At 40.8% G+C, this 16672-nt stretch overlaps 1 protein-coding gene across 1 annotated transcript in view; it reads left to right on the top strand.

The window, feature by feature from the left end:
• The first annotated feature begins 1490 nt into the window (after positions 1 to 1490).
• Positions 1491 to 16672, top strand: part of smad1 (SMAD family member 1) — an 87043-nt gene continuing 71861 nt past the window's right edge. The window contains exons 1-2 of the mRNA XM_048607128.1: positions 1491 to 1602; positions 2023 to 2069. The gene's annotated coding sequence lies outside the window, so the exon portion shown is untranslated. The remainder of the gene's footprint in view (positions 1603 to 2022; positions 2070 to 16672) is intronic.

The raw sequence follows: 16672 nt of genomic DNA, 5'->3' as shown, positions 1-16672 counted from the left end.
TCCTGTGATGGTGCCTGGCCTGCTGTGCTCCTTCAGCTCCACACTGTGTTATCTCTGACTCCAGCATTGGCAGTTCTTACTATCTCTAAAATAAATGGTAGTTGTCTTTTCCCTAGGATGGGGGATTTCAAGTCTAGGGGGCATATTTTTACGGTGAGAGGAGAGAGATTTAAAAAAGACAAGAGGCAAATTTTTTACACAGAGGGTGATCGCCGTGCAGAATGAACGTCCGGAGGAAATAGTGGATGCGAGTACAATTGAAACGTTTAAAAGACATTAGGATAGATACATGAATAGGAAGGGTTTGGAGGGATATGGGCCAGGAGCAGGCAGGTGGGACCAGTTTAATGTTTGGCTTGGACTGAAGGGTCTGTTTCCTTTCTGTATGACTGTATGATCATCAACAGTGTTACCACTATAGAACCTTTCTGCTACTTCTTCAAAAAAACTCCAGCAAGATGATGATTTCCCCTTTCAAAATCCATGCTGACTCTTGTTAATCAATCCACCTTTTTTGTTGTTAATACTAATTCTATCCTGAATAATTATTCATCTGATTATTCACAATGGAATTTTACTGTGTGCGACTGTATTTACCTGCGTAAGGTGCAGATCAAAAGCGATCCATTGTACAGCACATTTGTTCTGAGGCTGTAAACCGATGCCACAGATATGTAAATTCTTTCTTTTCCATGCTTATCTTTTAATCTTTGCCAAACATTCTTTTGTTATTTACAATCCTGATATTTTTTGGCTTTTATTCCTAAGAACTGCATGAGGATTTCAACTGAGACTCAACATATTTCTTCAGCAGCTTTAAAAATGCAAAGAAGTTAACAGAAATTGTAGATAAATTACTGACGAGACAACAATTGCATTACAAAACAGATTTGTTTAGAGGTTTTTTAATGCAAGATAACTCTGGGAATCATTTTAATTGGAGTCTGTAGAAATGCTTACATTAGTGGTTCAAACTGGGACTGATTTGCTTTAATAATGCTTTTCATACTTAAAAGTTACAGGATCTTATGTAAATTAGAACAGATCTGCTTTTAAGGTTCAGAATGGAAGGGACTCTAGTAATGATAAAAAAAATCGAAAGAACTGCGGATGCTGGAAATCAGAAACAAAAACAAATTGCTGTAAAGAGAAAGCCGAGTTAACGTTTCGGGTCCAGCGACCTTTCTCCAGAACGAGTCTTCTGATAATATTTGTATATACAATGAGGATTCAACTCTTCGAGAAATGAAAAGAAAATTAAATGAAAATATATCAAATGAAATCGCAATACACAAAAAAAGTAAAATAAGGAGCCGGTATAAATGATTACTTAATAAACTTAACAGAAAACAAACATGATTAAGACTAGAGGAAGAAAACAATGTGTTATTTCAATGAAAGGTGTCTGGTGCGTTTAAGAGTTGAACAGCTTGACTCGTGTTGGAAGTAGTTGGGAAAGTAGTGCGGCTGGTGGGCGAGTTGATCCATAGCGCGGTGAGCAGTCGCAGTCTGCCTGACGCCGGAGCTTTGACTGTGATGCGGTTGCTGAAAGTGCTGCCGATGGAGCGTGAAGGAGAAGGAGGCTGCTTGGTTGGAGTTCAGGTAAGACAGTACCACAAGTTATTCTTAATTATTCAATTCCTCTTCGTTGTTTGTTCACTTTTCAGCAGTGTGGAGCAGATGCAGTTTTAAAGGAGGGGAAGTTATTGCCTTTATTTCCCACACCTCCCCTTAGAAGTACTTTTAGCACAACATGGCGTCACCGGGAAAACGGGGAGAAAGTGGAGCCAGTCCGCTCGGACCCCGACAGTAAAGTACATTAACTACCGGGAAAGTTTGTTCAAGTTTTTCTTGTAGGAGTCTCCGTTCTGAGCTGTAAACTCGACTCGGCGAGTCTTTCTTCTGAGGGGGGGGGGGGGGGTGACTTAAACTGCAGCGCCGTGTGATCCGCTGCGAAAGATTTCTCTTTTTATAAATGGAATTTAATCGAGAGGATGCGACTGATCTTTCTTTCCTTCGCAGCCTCGTCCGGTGATGGAATAACGTTCCTCACTCCAGTTTCCACCGAGGTGAAGATGTTTTAATAATCTTTCTGAGCGTGCGCGCCAGACGCTGTAGGGTTCACGGAGCTTTAAGAATCTTGGACCAATGCTTACGTTTTATTTTTCTGCTGTAATAGTTGATTAAGAGTTTGAGGACGTGATTTATTTTTATCTGAGTCTCGTGTAAATCTTTTGAAACTAGCTCCTCCATCTTCTCGGCTCCTCGATTTCCATTTCATGGATCCTCACTGGGTGAACTGAGGAAGGTCTCAAATGTGCCACGTTTTTTCCCGTATTAAAATGAGAAGAATTTTGACCGTAGCCTCTTCCAAAAAAAAACGAGAAACGCTGAAATTAAAGTTGTACGAATACTTGGGTTGAAAAAGGAAGTTTCAGTATAAATTATGCCATATTGAAAGTGTTTAATATTTAAGTATTTTGGTTTGTTAAAATGCTAGTTCAGAAAATATCTGAAGTAACTGCTTTATTAACGTTCCAGAAGAATCGTTAATATTTGCTTTGGTATAAATAAGATATCTTCTAAAGTTAGCTTGCCAAGAGCTTTTGCCCTGGATCAGTTTCATGTGTCCTGTTAGTAATCTGTTGTAGATGGATGCGACAGGTACTTTTATACATGACTGAAATGCCCTGTGTGGATCAGCATATTTTGATTAAGTGTGATGTTTGTGCAGTATATTTCTTTTATCTGTGCTTGAGATTTTTTTTCCTTTCTGTGCTGATGCATTATCTGCCATGCATCCTTCTTGGCATTTTGACAAGAATCAGTTCAAGGCAGGGATTGAGTTACTGAAAGGACAAAAAATTTGTCCTTGTGTGGATTTTTAAAAAAAATTTATATTCAATCACTTTTCATCACCTTCACAAACTTTTCAGCAACGTTTTTGTTTTCATGCGGCAGCCAAGCTTTTGGAAATGCCCTTAAAATGTCCTGAACCTTTGATTTTAATGTTAATTTTTAAAAAATGTTAGGACCCTTTTTTCAGTTATGCCAGGCCTTTGAACTGTATCTGAAGGTAGATTTAATATGTGGCAGTTGGTTATTGTTTGTTTAAAAAATTAAGATCCAAATTCAGAACAGAGAAATTAGAGTTTACACTTGGAGAACATATTAATATATTCTGCATTTACTTTTTAATTTTAGTCTCTGCATTTGTTTTTCAAGAATATTTGAGATTTAAATATGAACTGAAATTGCCTTTTCAATAGCTAATACAGGGGAAACAAGAAAAACTCAGCATTGCAAGCAATCTTATCCTACTTTAAAATAGTTTCTACATCTCATGCTTATATAATTACTTGGTTCATGCAGACTGAGGATTATGACAATTGCTGGTTTAACTTTTTCACTCATTTCTATTTAAGAGTGTGTAAAATAAAGTATTTCATTTGCAGGAATAATTTCTGACTAATTTATATTAAATTATATCAAAATTGAATCCTGCAAATGTGTAGGCTATAGCTGATTTTGGTGATTACACTATTTAATCTTGGGAATACTATTTCAGTTAAGTCACAATTTTGTGCATTATTCACCTTATGCATATCATACCACTTTGTAAATTATTTCTAAACGTGTTTTCCCAGCCTGAGGCCTCAGTTGTAAGGCAGAATTAAGTTCTGTTCCCTTTATTCTAAATGCAAATATCGCAGCACATTCTGACTGCCCTTGTGTCTCCATTTCAGGTTTTTGTGTTGTATATCACACAGCTGGAAATAGTACAAGTTAGTCTGTAGCTTTGGTAGAACAAAGGAACCAGATAGTCTAGGTGGGAAATTGAAAGAAATTACTCAAATAAGGCAAGCTGCTGCTTAAATGTTGGAAAAGCTCTCTCAGGGGACGCAGGTTCAAGTCCCACCTGCTACAGAGGTGTGTATAATATCACTGAACAGGTTGATTTAAAAGAAAATAAGGTTTGGAAACCTTCACGAAGATGAACTGAGTCAAATGTTCACCAGTACATTACCTGCATGATTACATGAATAGAATAGAATAGCCTTTTTTTTGTCACATGTAAACTTTTCACCATACTCATTGAGTATATGTTGCCAATGACAGTGCCAACTTAGATACAAAAGAACCTAGGCACAATTTCTTTAGTTACAAGATTTACACATACAGAAATAAAAGTTCAGTACGGCAAATCATGCTGGCACCTAGCTTCCAGTCCACACTGGACACTGGCTCCACATTATGCCAGCAAAATGCCATGCTGACAGGATGCTGCGCCAGGCTGGGAGGCCAGGGATCATTGCTGGAGGCTAAGAGTCGAAGAGGGAAAAAAAAACAGAAAAGCTTGGAGTAAGAAAAGAAGAACGGGCAGAGCGGACAAGCTCCTGCTGGAGCATCCTACTCCGTCACTGTCTTGCACAAGGAATTTGATTTAAGTTTTAACAAACTTATTTTACTTTTAATCATCATTATTTGAAATGAAAGCATCCGCCAGTTCTGTACCACGTATACTCCAACCTGTCACATACAATGCTATTGTATTTTCAAGATTCTGAATTACAGTTTCTGGACGAAACACTGCTGTCCTTTAAGCATTATTGTCAGCAAGATTTTAGTATGATTTGGAAGTCGAGTAAGATTGTATTCTTGATTGAACATTTTCAGTCTTAATTCATCAGTGATCAATAGGCAGTTTCCCTTGCTGAGCAGTATGGTCAGCTCAGTCTTTATAAATATGATACTAATCAGTGTAGAACTGGCAGTAACAACTATGAAATTTAGAATCAGGAGTGACAATTGAAATCTTATTTCTGTCCGATCTTAGTGATTAGATAATGCAATGCTCGCTGTAGTATACAGCTATACAGCTATACAGATTGACTACAATAGCTTATCAACAACATTTGGTCCAGCTATGCCTAGACTAGAAAGGATAAGTTCCATTTTGTTTGAGAATGGAATCAACTCAGCTTTGGTGATCTAAAGTGCTGACACAGTCTGCTGATGTCTTTGTACAAAAACAAAGTTGCTGGAAAAGCTCAGCAGGCCTGGTAGCATCTGTGAAGAAAAAATCAGAATTGATGTTTCGTGTCTGGTGTCCCCTTCCTCAGAACCGTTCGTGAAGAATAGACCTTAAAGAGTGGGTGGTAAATTGGTTCTAATACATGGAGTATTAGATACTACTTAGTGTTGTAGACTTTAAATTTTATATGTGTATCCTTGTCACATCTCATCGCTGTTACAAGGAAAAGTGCATTTGATAAAAACCGAAAGAACTGGGGATGCTGTAAATTAGGAATGAAAACAGAAGTTGCTGGAAAGGTCTGACCACACGTGTGAAGAAAAAAATCAGAGTTAACGTTTCTGGTCCAGTGACCTTTCCTCAGAACATTTCATCACTCGTAGTCTGTCTATTGCATAGTGCATGGGTACTCTTCTTTCTCCTCCTGCCCCCCTACAGTTTTACGGTCAGTTAATAGGATTAGTGGCAACTCACCTTCCTCCTCTTTGCGCTCTTTCTCTGCATGGCCTAGCAATGAAGGTAAAAACTTTCATTGTTGTGCTGATTTTGGGAGAGAGTGAAATTGTTGGGAGCTATTGCTGCATAATATAATTTTTTTTCCTCTATAATCCCTTTCATGATCTCAACATTTTGCAACCAATAAGGTTCTTAAATGTAGTTACTGTCAAAATCTAGGCAGTTTCTGCATTGCAAGCACCCACACGTATCAATGTGATAAAGACCAGATAATTATTGTGTTTAGATACTTAAATGTTTGAAGTATATAAGTACCATTGGATGTGTTTCTACATTTGCTTGAGAGTCCTTGGTTTAACATCTCATCCAAAAGTTGCAGACTCCTTCAAAACTGTACTAGCGTCAACCTAAATTTTGACCTGTAGTTCTTAGGGTGGAACTTGAACCCTTGATCTTCTGAGTTGTGCAAGACTTTTCTACTGAACCATACCTGAAATGTATTGAGTATTGGGCATTGGGCATCTTGGTCTATTTGGAATATAGGAATAGACTATTCAGCCCTGGTCTAGCATTCTCAATCATAACTGATCATTTACTTAAACATAATTTTCCTGCACTATATGCCTTGATATCATTAGTATCTAGAAATCTATCAATCTGCCTTGAACATACTTAATTACTGAGCTTCCATAACCCTCTGGGGCAGAGAATTCTAAAGTTTACCTGCCTTATGAATGAAGAAATAAGGAACAAACCTTGGGACTGAGATGAAGAAATTCTTTTTCATCCCCAGTGAGGTGCTGGAAGACTGAAGGTTGGCTAATGTGCTGCTGGTATTTAAGAACGGTGACAAGGAAAAGCCAGGGTACTGTAGATCGGTGGAGGGCAAGTTGTTGGAGGGAATTCTGAGGGTCAGGATTTGCATGTATTTGGAAAGGCAAGGACTGATCAGGGATAGCCAATATGGCTTTGTGCATGGGAAATTGTGTCTCGCTAACTTGATTGAGAATATTGAAGAAGTAACAAAGAGGATTGATGAGGGCAGAGCAGTGGACGTGATCTATGTGGACTTCACTAAGGCGTTCGACAAGTTTCCTCATGATAGACTGGTTATCCAGTTCGGATCTCATGGAATAGAGGGAGAAGTAGATATTTGGATACAGAATTGGCTCGAAGGTAGAAGACAGAGTGGTGGTGGAGGATTGATGCTCAGACTGAAGGCCTGTGACCATGGTGTGTCACAAGGTTTGGTGCTGGATCCACTGCTTTTCATCATTTATATAAATGTTTTGGGTGTGAACATAGGAGGTATGGTTTATAAGTTTGCAGATGACACCAAAATTTGAGGTGTAGTGGACAGTAAAGAAGGTTACCTTAGAATATGATGGGATCTTGATCAGATGGGCCAATGGACCGAGAACTGGCAGATGGTTTAATTTAGATACATGTGAGGTGCTGCATTTTGGAAAGGCAAATCAGGGCAGGACTTATACACTTAATGGTAAGGTCCTGGGAAATGTTGCTGAACAAAGAAAACTTGGAGTGCAGGTTCATAGTCCCTTGAAAGTGTGGTTGCGGGTAGATAGAATAGTGAAGAAGGCGTTTGGTATGCTTGTGTTTATTGGTCAGTACATTGAGTATAAGAGTTGAGAGGTCATGTTGCAGCTGTACAGGACATTGGTTAGGTCACTATTGGAATACTGTGTGCGATTCTGGCCTCCCTGCTATAGGAAGGATGTTGTGAAACTTGAAAGGGTTCAGAAAAGATTTTGAGAACGTTGCCAGGGTTGGCGGGATGGAGCTACAAGGAGCAACTGAATACACTGGGGCTGTTTTCCCCGGAGCATTGGAGGTGGAGGGGTGACCTTTATAGAGGCTTATAAAATCATGAGTGGCATGGATAGGGTAAATGGACAAGGTCTTTTCCTTGGCCTAGGGGTGTCCAAAACTAGAGGACATAGGTTAAAGGCAAGAGGGGAAAGATTTAAAAGGGACTTATGGGGCAACTTTTTTATGCGGAGGGTGGTATGTGTATGGAATGAGCTGCCGGAAGAAGTAGAAGAGGCTGTTACAACTTACAACATTTAAAAGGCATCGGGATGGGGATATGAATAGGAAGGGTTTAGAGAGATATGGCCCAAATGCAGGCAAATGTGACCAGACTTATTTAGGACATCTGGTTGGCATGGATGAGTTGGACCAAAGGATCTGTTTCTGTGCTGTACAACTCCTATGACTCTTTCAGTCCCAAGGTTTGTCCCTCGTTCTGAGACCATTGAATGTATCTCTTGCAGTGGAGTAGTAGGTTCGATAACACATGGTGTGAAACTAAGCCGTACAAATGAGGAAGGTTTCAACTTCCATCTTTCAGGTGATCACCGCTATTTGAGACATTACTGATAGGTTGCAGTGTTTGTGTTAAGGGAAGAATCAGCCATGTGCAACTCATGATTGCTGTCCTTTGAGCTTTGCATGCGGCTGGGTGTGGTTATTTACAGCTATGATTCTCCAGTTTAAAGATTGCTTACATTCTCTGGCAACTTGTGTAAGGGAGAAATACTAAAAGATTGAGCATCTGAGAAGCTATAACTCTAAGAGTCAGATTTATTTTGTATCCCCTCCTGTAAAGCCTTTTCTTTTGTAATGTGTTGTTTTTTTTTACCCTGTTTTATTATGCCTAATGAAATAGCTCCTGTTTTATATGTAGCAATGCCGGAACATCATTCAGGCTTGGTCTTATAAATGATGATAATGTTTGAGCCACAAGTCTGGGAATAACCATCTCCCCATAGAGAATCTAACTATCAACCCTTGAAGGTCAATGGCATTGATATTGATGAATTCTCCACCATTAGTACCTTTTTGGGGAGTTTTCATTTACCAAAAACTGAACTGTAACAAGCCATGTAAATACTGTGACTACAAGAGCGGGTCAGAGCCTAGGAATTTTGTGGCAACTGACTCCTGCTGTCTTCCTATTCGTGACCACCATCTTCAGCTCAGGTCAGGAGTATGAAGGAATATTCACAATTGTCTGGATGAATAAAGTTCCAAAAACACTTGAAGCACTATGCAGGACAAAGCAGTCTGCTTGTTTGGCATCCAATCCATCTCTTTTAACATTTGCTCACTTCACTGCAATGCACAATGGTACCAGTGAACACCATCTACAAGATTCACTGCAGTAACTCAACAGAGCTTCTTAGATTGCACCTCCAAACTCCCAACCTCTACAATCTGGAAGGACAAGGGCAGTAGATTCACAGGAACACCATCTACAAATTTTCCTCCACATCACTCACCAATCTGGCTGGGCCTTTTTATTACCACTCCTTCGCGATTGCCAGGTTGAAATCCTGGAACTCCCTCCCTATTAACAATGTAGATGTCTACACTACAGTGCTTCAAGATGGCAGCTCACCACCATCTTCAGAGTAATTACGATAGACAGTAAATGCTAAACTGGCCAGCAGAGTCCTCGTTCTTTGAGTTTTTAGAAAGGGAAAAATACTTGCATCTGGAACCATCTGTAACAGAACACGATGTTTTAGTCACCAGGGCTGCTATTTTTTTTGTGTGGTCAAATTCTGATTTGAATATTGTTGCAATTTGTGCACTGGCTAGCAATATGAATCTGTTTAAAGCGTAGAGGATGTTGTGTTGGCAGATTTGAAAGTCGCATCTCTTGACTATTTTCAATCTAACAGATCTAAGATCGATAACTGTTGCTTGCAGATTTGCTCCATTTGGGTAGCGTAATTTTCAAGAACACTGGTATAATTCAAAATCATACATTAGAAACAACTAATTTTCAGCAGCTGCTACATTTTCTCCTCATTTTGATTCAGAGTTCCTGCTAAATACTCAAGCTTCATGTTCACCTAGACAATAAAGGATGTTTTGTAAGCTCCTGAAGTAACAGTTTTAATCTACAAGTGGGGAACATGCCCTAGAATACTGTGTATCTGTTCCCTGTCAGGAAGGTTTTGACTTCTGAAAATTATAAATTGTTTTTGGAATAAAAGTTGAAGGCAGGTGCTGGTAACCAAGCTGAGCTTGGACTGTTTATCAATGAATGTGGACTATCTGTCTGTCTTTGTGAAATATTGATAATATCTTTAGTTTTTATTCTGTGACAAATCCATTTGATTGTACAAATCACTTTCTAATTGACCTTTCTGGTAGTTCTGCAACTTTGTGGATTCTTGGCACGATTGTACTTTTCTTGATATTTCGGTTGGTCCCTTTGTCGGAGCCCTGTTAATGGATTTAAAAATAGCCATAATCCATTATAATGCAGGAATGATTGTATGCTGTGTTGTTAGGGGATCCTTTCTTTGCATGAAACAGCACTATGTCCGCCTGTTTAAATAAACTATTTTAATGTTCAGAGTGAAAGTTTCTAGCTGCCATTAGGAGTATAAGGTAAGTGGTACTTATTGTTGGTGCTGTCTTGAAAGAAAATTCGAGTTCAGCACAGACGACTTGAGTTCTATTGTAGAAGCTCTTGTTTATTGCGCTTAAGAGCTTTAATGGACACACCAGCTAGCCTTTATAAATAATGTACATTCTTTGTAAAATGGAATCCCAAGAGACTACACAGAAAGCATCATTATCAGAGTCTTCAACCTTCTTTGAAATCCTCAATTGATTTACAGCTGAGAAATTGTGCAAAATGATACTTCAGTCTACATCAGGTCAGTTAGTGAAATTCAGGATGTGAGCCCATTATCCCAGATATAGTAACTACCCCATTCGATTGAACATAAAATCAAACTGCTCAGTGTAGTCTTCGTCTTCTGAGTGTTGAGTAGACAATAGATTTTATTATGTATATATTATTAAATGTCCAGGATTATACCATCTTAATGAATCTGATGAATAAAAGATTCCTTGACCTGTAAAAATTGACTTTGGATTTCTTGACTAAAGTCATGATAATTGAGTTCTTAGTATTTCCCAGTGTTACACCATTGACTTTCCTGTGCAGGAGGTATCACTTAGTGACCTATTCCAGTTGGGGGCATATGGTATACTAATACCATTGTGCAGTATATCTATATTCTTTGTAGGGTAACAGATGTCTGGTGGTCAGTTACAAGGCTGTAATTCAGTTGAACTATTCTGATGATGTAAGTTGAGTGAACGTCAGATCTGTAAGATTGAATTACTTAAACTCACTGGAAGTCTTATTGGGCAGCTGGAATGCAGCAGTGTCATTGCAAAAAATGAGGAACCCTACCTGATTTGCTCTGGAATCATATGGATTCCTGATTCTAGACTTAGACAGCATGGAATTGGTACAAAGTAAAATTATTTTGGGCTGATGTTCACTTGCTCGCCAGCCTTGGAATAGAGGTTGTGCCAATATTGAAACTTCTCGGTTTTTCACAACAAAGAGTTGAAACACATTAATTCAGATTGGAATGTCTTAATTCGCTGAATAGGGAAGACCAAATGATGTGATTGCCAAGCAGTTTAAGGTAATTGTCAGGTTGCTGCTGATATTAGTTCAGTTGTCACACATTGGATTGAATAACTCCTTTCTTTCGTGTATCCACTGCTTCCCTGCATCATAAACTCTTTAAAATGAGAAAAGATCGAACAAAAAAAAGTCAGTCTTTGGACAATACTGGTTTTTGTGCAGTCTGAATTGAGTGACTGTACCTGTAGTAGTAGTCTATAGTTGTATTGACTGTTATGCCATATTTACATTAGCTTTTCCTTGATATGATTATGAAAAAAATTGACTCTTATTTCTAGTTATTCTGCTTATATGAACTCCCAGTGTTACTCTTGTGAGATTTAAAAATTTTGCTTAGTATTTTGGGGTTGAAAGAGGGTTTCTCTGACTTTATGTTAACTTCAGTTTATCCATCCAAGAGAACATTGCCATCCCTCCTACTGTAGCATCCACTAACCTCTAACTTTTCTTTGTGTTCTATTGTTCTATATGTTGACCAATCTTCTGAAGAGGTTCTTTTCTTCACGCTGTCTTAAATTTGCCATTTCATAATTTGAACCTATGTCCTTGCGTCCTACTCTTGCAGTTCACTTTGGCCTATTCTTGCTCCAGATTTGTATGTAAAAAAAATGAATATTTTGGCCATTCTGTCAGTTGCTCCAAGTATACCAATTGTGTGATCATCACAATAGTGGGAATGTGTATGATTTACAAGGCTAAGGCAGATGCTATATTTTCAAACATTACCCTTTTGATATTCCTGTTGGTTTGACCTCTTCATCACTATCTCCAGCGTCTGAACTCTCTTGTAGTTGGGTGATAGGAATTTTGAGTAATTTGTAGTTCTTGTGAACAGTATAACTAAATTATCTAAAGAATGTGAGTATGTTTTATCTACGGTATCCCATCAAGTTGAGGCTGTCATAGGAACTGCCTTGACCTATCAGCAACAAAAACAGTGGTTATATTGGTATGGGATTATGAGATGGTGAAGATAACTTAAAGGTAAAAATAATGTAAATTAGTTTCCTAACTAATATACACACATTACCATGACAGTCAGAATCATAAGGTACGTCGTTAGAAAATTTTCAAATAGTTAAATAATTTTGCCTCTGCATACTAGCTGTTTTGACACTCAGAACCTTCCTGTAAAGCCTAGGTCATGATCAGTAAAACATATATATAATGTAGTTCTATGTGCCAGTGGAGCATAAGGTAAATCCTTATCCGCTGCATTACCATGCTTCACTTATCAGTTCAGTGTTAGTGAATCTTAGAGTCAGTGTCAGTCAGTGTTATACAGCATGGAAACAGGCCCTTCAGCCTTGCAACCTGTCAATTTAGAAATGAGGTGTAGTTTGACGAACAGATTTTTATAGTTATCTTGTTGCAAATGTATAGACCACTGTACTGTCCTTTGAATAGGTAAAGTTGGGATTCTTCAGGTATACATCAATATCTAAATGTACATACCATGTTTCTTTTGCCTATAATTAAGTGGCCCGAATCTTCCTGGGCATTCCTTGTTATGGAAAACTTCTGGATAGCATATGACCAGATATAGCCAAAGTGCTTTCGTATTCATCTGTTTCAGCAACTTAAAACTTCATTTGACCAATTTAGTAAGTTTATTTATGTTAATGCATTATTTTTAAATAGTGATTGGAAAATAAAACTAAGGAATAAGAATTAAAAAGAGTGAATGTTTTTTAATTGAATATTTTGATCTTTACTTGATCTGTATATCCTCATTTCTTTTAAGTGTTAGGTTCCCTCTACTATTAACTGATGTTTGATTAATTGGGGACAAAAAATGCTATTAAAACAAGAATGAGTACTTCCCTCAAGTCCCACATATAGTTGCAAAGTTACATTTATATACAATCATCGCTGAATTGATCTTTTTTCTATCTCTCCCCTTTTTCCCTTGTTGATAAATATGGCAACCTTTACTTCTGTGAAGTTCTTACAGGAACATATGGGTCATTGGAGATGATCAATGAATTTGTTTCAGGTTTGTAAAGGGTGCAGGGTGCTTACTCCAGTTGGCAAGAAGGATCCTACTCCTGCAGGATATTGGAGTCAGTGTAATTTGTGGGATTTGGCTCTGCAGTTCACTTTCAGCTGCATTGCAGCTAGTCTGACCAATATTAATTTTGCAAGTTTGAAGGTTGGTAGTTGAGTGGGTGGATGATGTTTTGTCATTGTGACAGGTTTACTCTGACCTCTTGAAATTGGGTATTGTTGGTTTACAAACAGAATGCTTGCACTTCAGAACTTCCCATTAGGGGACTGCAAGTTATATGTCTATGCAGAGTACATTAGTGAGTATTTTAGTTTTTGATAACACGTAAAAACCAAAAGAACTGGGGATGCTGTAAATCAGGAACAAAAAAACAGAAGTTGCTGGAAAAGTTCAGGTCTGGCAGCATCTGTGAAGAAAAATATCAGAGTTAACGCTTCAGGTCCGGTGACCCTTTCTCAGAACTGATCTTAGATGGAAAATGTTAGTTTATGTGTGGAAGACAGGGAAAGGGATGGAGTAGGGAGTAGACGATAGGATGAAGGATAGAGCTCAAAGAGAAAGAAGAGCAGTTAGATAGACAAAGGAGTTGGTAACGATCTGGCTAGGAGGGTGAATAACTGTTAATGGGGGCTGTTAGTGACTAATAACAGGGGTTGTGTACTGGCAGGCTATGTGATACCAAAGCCTGGTGTGTGGGATAGGGGGCTAGGACATGGGAGAACTTGGGCCCTAAAATTATTGAACTCAATATTGAGTCCAGAGGGCTGCGGGGCCCTCAAGCGGAAAATGAGGTGGTGTTCTTCCACCTTCCACTGAGTTTTGCATGACATCAGGCCAATGTATCAGCAACGGTAACTGACCTGATTTCATCTGGTGATCTCTTTCCCGACTGCCTCCAAGCTGATGGTACCCCAGGCCCACACAGCTCATTTCTACCTTCTTCCAAAAATCCACAAACGGGACTGTTTGGGCAGACCTATTGTTTTAGCCTGCTCCTGCCCCACAGAACTCCTCTGTTCCTGCTTTGACACAGTCTTCTCTCTCTGGTCCAGTCCCTGCTCACATACATCCGTGATTCCTCTGACTCTTTACGCCAGTTTCAAAATTTCCAGTTTGCAGGCTCCAGCCACTTCCTCTTTAGCATGGAATTGCAATCCCTTTACACATCCATTCCCCACCAGGATGGTCTTAGGGCTGTCTGCTTCTGTGTGGAGCAAAGGCCAGTACTGTCCCTGCCCACCATCAGCCTCCTCCCCTTGGCCAAGCTCGAGCTCATCCTTACCCTCAACTCTTTTTTCGAAGATAACAAGAACTGCAGATGCTGGGGTCAGATCAATGCAGTGTGGAGCTGGAGGAACACAGCAGGTCAGGCAGCATCAGAGAAGTAGGAGAGTCAATGTTTCAGGCCTAGACCTTTCTTCAGGACTGGGGAGGGGAAGGCAGTTGGGAAATAAATAGAGAGAAGAGGGGTGGGGCTGGGAGAAGGTAGGTGGGTGCGGCTAGGGGTAGTTGGGATTGGTCAGTGGAAAGGGTGAGGCACGTAGGTGGGGAAGGAGATGGAGAGGTAGTATCAGGTCAGTGAGGCAGGATTAGAGGGAGGGTTGGACGTGGGATGAGGCCAGGGGTGAGGAGATTTTGAAACTGGTGAATCCTATGTTTAGGCCATTGGGTTGTAGGCTCTCAAAGTGGAATATGAGGTGTTGTTCCTCAATTTGTGTGTGGATCATTGTGGCACTGGAGGAAGGCCAGGATACATATGTAACCCAGGAAGTGAGGGGGGAATTAAAATGGTTAGCAACTGGAAGGTGGTGTTGATTATAGCGTATGGAGCACATTTGCTCCGCACATCTGTCACCAAGTCTATGTTTGGTCTCACCGATGTAGAGGAGGCCACATTGGGAGCAACGGATACAATAGATCAGGTTGGAGGATGTCTAGGTGAACACCTGTCTGATATGGAAAGTTTGTCATGGGCCTCAGATGGAGGGGAGAGTGCAGGGGCATGTGTAGTGCAGACAAAGGTGCTGAGTGTGGTGGGTTTGGTGTGGAGCGGACGAGGGAGTTGCGGAGTGAGCAGTCCCTTCGAAAGGCAGGTGGGGTGGGAAGGAAAATGTCTCTGGTGGTGCGGTTGGATTGTAGATGGTAGAAATGGCGGAGGATGATGTGCTGGAAATAGAGGTTGGTGGGGTGGTATGTGAGGACCAGGAAGACTGTATTGGGGAGAGGGAGTTTGAGTGCAGAAATGCAGGAAATGCAAGAGATGCAGTTGAGGGCATTTTCGATCAACAGAATGGGGATGTTGCAGTCCTAGAAATAGGAGGAAACGCTCCATCTTGGGAGCAGATGCGGCGGAGCTAGAGGAATTGGGAGTAAGGGATTGCGTTCTTGGGGGAGGGTGGGTAAGAGGAGGTGTAGTCAAGTAGCTGTGGAAATTGGTGGGTATGAAGTAGATGTTGGTGCTGACACGGTTACCGGATATGGAGGCAGAGAGGCCCAGGAATGGGAGAGAGATATCTGAGATGGTCCAGGTGAATTTGAGGTTGGGGTGAAAGGTGTTAGTAAAGTTGATAAACTATTCAAGCTCCTCATGGGAGCATGAGGCAGCGCCAATACAGTCATCAATGTAGCGGAGGAAGAGGTGAAAGATGGTGCCGGTGTAACAGTGGAAGAGGGACTGTTCCACGTACCCTACAAGGAGGCAGGCATAGCATGGCCCCATGTGGGTACCCATTGCCACCCCTTTGGTCTGTAGGAATTGGGAGGAGTTAAAGGAAAAGTTAAGGACAAGTTCCATTAAGTGAATGAGGGTGTTAGTGGAGGGGGACTAGTTGGGCCTGTGGGAGAAGAAGAGGAGGGTGGCTTTTAGGCCATCAGTGTGGGGTATACAGGTGTACAGAGACTGGATGTCCATGGTGTAGGTGTGGTCTTGGGGGCTGGGAAATTGAAAGTCTTGGAGAAGGTGGAGGGTGTGGGTAGTGTCCCAAATGTAGGTGGGGAGTTCCTGGACCAGGGGGGCAATAAGAGTCAGGGTATGTGCGTATGAGTTCAGTGGGGCAGGTGCAGCCATGGACAATTGAGTCAACCAGGGCAGTTAGGTTTGTGGAGTTTGGGAAAGAGAACAGGGCGGTGTGGGATTGGGGAACGATAAGCTTGGAGACTGTGGGTGAGGTGATAAGGTTATGGATGGTCTGGTGATCAGGGGTGGGGTCATAAGGAAGGAAGAGGTGTCAGAGAGTTGCTGACTTGCCTCTGCGATGTAGAGGTCAGTGTGCCATGCCACTACAGCGCCTCCAAACCACCACCACCCTCCCCCCCCCCATCCCCCCCCCCAGTCCAAGTGTTTCATTTCTGGGAATAGACTAGCCACCAATAGCCACTATAAACCCAATGACTCCCACAGCTACCTGGACTATACCTCCATTCTCCCAATTCCTCCGTCTGTCGCATATGTTTGGAAGAGGCTGACTTCAACAAGGGAGCCTCTGAAATGTCCACCTTCTTCCTCAACCAAGGATTCTCCAGCACCATTATCGACAAGGCCCTCAACTGGCTCTGACCCATCTCCCACACTTCTGCCCTCACCCCTTCTCTTCCCTCCCACAACAGTGATAGGGTTCCCCTTGTCCTTACCTACTATCCCACCAGCATCAACATCCAGAAGATCATCAGATGCCATTTATGCCACCAC

Source organism: Rhincodon typus, chromosome 1 (assembly GCF_021869965.1).
Source record: "Rhincodon typus isolate 14 chromosome 1, sRhiTyp1.1, whole genome shotgun sequence".
Taxonomy (NCBI): Eukaryota; Metazoa; Chordata; class Chondrichthyes; order Orectolobiformes; family Rhincodontidae; genus Rhincodon; species Rhincodon typus.
The sequence above is the reverse complement of the archived record's forward strand: the minus strand, read 5'-3'. Positions and strand labels throughout refer to the sequence as shown.